This window comes from Cervus canadensis, chromosome 1, assembly GCF_019320065.1.
Source record: "Cervus canadensis isolate Bull #8, Minnesota chromosome 1, ASM1932006v1, whole genome shotgun sequence".
Lineage (NCBI taxonomy): Eukaryota > Metazoa > Chordata > Mammalia > Artiodactyla > Cervidae > Cervus > Cervus canadensis.
Window position 1 is genome coordinate 79,968,454 of NC_057386.1, and position 3,041 is coordinate 79,971,494.

A 3,041-nucleotide genomic window follows, 5' to 3' on the forward strand; every position below is an offset into this window, starting at 1 on the left:
GAAGAAAATAGTGATACTGATATGGAGTAAAACCTTTTTGTGTGTGTGTAACTACAGTTTAGTAAAATATAATGCCAAATATGTTTTAAATACTCCATAAAGTGTTTGCTTAAGCTACCTTTTTTCCTTGTTAAACTGTTTCAATCTAAGAAACGCTTCCTTTTATCCTGCACCTGACCCATAAACAACTCCTCTTTTACTATAATTGTATATGTTATTTTGTATTTTTCTCCTTTTTATTAAATTTTAAACTAACAAAAAGAATTGTAATATAATCAAGTAGCATAGGTTTTGGAGTTAATGCTTTTATATTGAAACCTTAATCTTCTCTTGCAGTGTTAACCAGGGTATTTTTCCTTAACTTCATGAAGCTTATTTTCTCCTTTCAGAAATGGACATTACATGTATGTGCTGAGAAAATTGGGTTGTAATGTTTTTATTACTATACACTTTCAAAGTTCAAAATAAAATTCCCTCTTCTAATTATGTCGGGAGAGCATAATTAATGAGAAGAAAAGTCTTTGTCCCATTTTCACTATTTCTATTTATATTAAAAGCATATGTTCCTATTTTATAAACGATGCATACCTTTCACCACCCTACTAAAAATGCTTTTATGAGAAGTTTAAACATAACATTATCAAATAGATATTAGTATAATATTCTTATATATGCTTTTAAATCTCTGTTCAAGATGTTTCAACCTTTTATGGTTTTAGAAAATAAAGATGAAAAAGACACCAGCAGTGGGCAGGTCTGTCACATTTACAACATCAATGACTTGCATCAGTGCCAGAATGCTCCCTGATAGGTTGATGTTTATGCTGGAAAGGTATAATGCTGCTGGCAAAAAATCTTCAGACTAGGTCCAAATGATACGAACATTCATGTAGTTAAAATACAAGAATACAAACCTGGTATTTTGATTTCTATTTAAGCATCTAGATAGCCGATTAGTATATTTTCACTAATGTCATTGCAGTTTGTGTCATGTAGACACAGCCCGTGTTAGGCCAGGAAAGAAACTGTCAGAAGTGTTACAGTTGAAGCTTTTTCATCTATTTTAATTTTAGCCTAGCTCCCAGTAACCCAAGCTGGAAAAATTGAGCAACAAATTGAAGTAGTATAGGATTTTAACCCAAAATATAAAATAAATATCTGTGATACTGACACAAATAATTATTTTGAATAAATAAAGGAGAATATACATATCTCCCATGGAGAATAATTCTGAGTCATTTATACAAATACTCTGATTAAAGGGATGGAGTATAAATGCCCTCTCCTTGAGCACAGGTGGCATGTATTAATATTATTCCAAATAATACAATATGGAAGAGACAAAGCAGAGTACGATTACAGTGAAGTCATCTTTCAAACACTACGTCAGAAAAGTGATCATAGCCTACGTCAGCACTGCAACTCATGTTGCCAGAACTTACAAGTGGTATGAGACAATGACACCAAAAAATAAGAACTTTACTTCTGTGGTCTACCTCCCCAAATACCCATATTTAATCAGGAGGAAAAGAAACAAGATCAGATAAATCCAAATGTGTGTTTTTCTACAAAATACCTGACCAGTTCCCCTCAAAACTGGCAAGGTCATTCATAGCAAGGAAACTTTGTGAAACTGCCATAGCCAAGAAGAGCCCAAAGAGACACGATGGCCAAATATCATATGGTAACCTATTCAGAACAGTAAAAGGACACAGATGAAATGTAAGAAAACCTCAGTTAATGGTAAATATTGATACTGGTTCATTAATTATAACAAATGTGTTGTATAATTTAAGACATTAATAATAGGAAATTGAATTTGGGGGTTTGGGGAGCTCCATTAAATCCTTGAAATTTTTCTGTTAATGTAAAACTGTTCTAAAATAGAAATTATATTTTAAAAATCTAGTCTATCCTTTTGTTCAGTGTGCATATTAACAATGAAATAGGCTGAGCAGACAAATATACATGTGGATGCTTTTAATAATATGATATAAGTAAAATTTAATGTGCAACTTTTTCTTCAGTTTCTTTACTTTCCTTTTTTATACAGGCCTAAAATGTGGTCAGTTGACCTAATTACTGCTAGAAGTGGAAGCAGCTTTTACGCAGTGGTAAGTTCATTTCCCTTCAAGGAAAAAAGCTTTAGGAGGAGCTCATTAACAATTTCATTTTACCAAGTTTGTAGCTCATACGTAAGTTTCTCTTCCTTGAATTTGCCTAACCATTAGAGAGGTTAAAAAAAGGAAGAAAAGATTGTGACAGTACTGTTTATCAACTCTGATATGACAACATCCTGCCACCTGAGGCAAGATAGTAGTTAAAGACATGATTCTGTGGCCGTGAGATTGGGTCATTACTTTAATAAAATTTATTAGGTACCTAAAAGTTACCTTCTGTGTGTTCTGCTTCTTAGAAGAGTAACCTAACTGAAAATACACATTTCAGGTATTTCCCACAAGAGAAGTATGAATATTTTCAATAAATTCAACACATTAATTGATGCCTCATGTGTGCCAGGCAATTCTAGCCCTAGGAATGCTTCAGTGAGCAGAAGAGATGAAAACCATTGTGTTTGTGACTCATATCACTGTGTGTTTTTTATTCTAGTCTATTTTATATATGGCTTTTGGAAGCAAGAAGTTAGGGAAAACACTAGAAATTTAGGTTTCTTTGATTCCTAACAGTAAGGAAAATAAGTATAACTTTTCCTTCTAGAATGTAATGTGTTTTACCAAAAAAAAAAAAAACTTTACAAAAGTTAAGAATTCAAAAACGAGAAAAAGTACCAACAGGCTTATTCCATGGTCTGTAGAAAATAATTTTTTAAAGAGAGAGAAAAGAACATTTTTGCCTCCTCCCTCATTCTTCAGGTTTGGTAACATTTTTTTAAAATTCTTTAAACAAATATTTATTGAATACCAATATCATATAATTTGTGCACTGAACACTAGGACTAAAAGGCTAAAGATACTGTTTGTACATCAGATATTTTAATTACATTGTAGATTAAAAATGAAATATGGTAAAAATGTTAAATA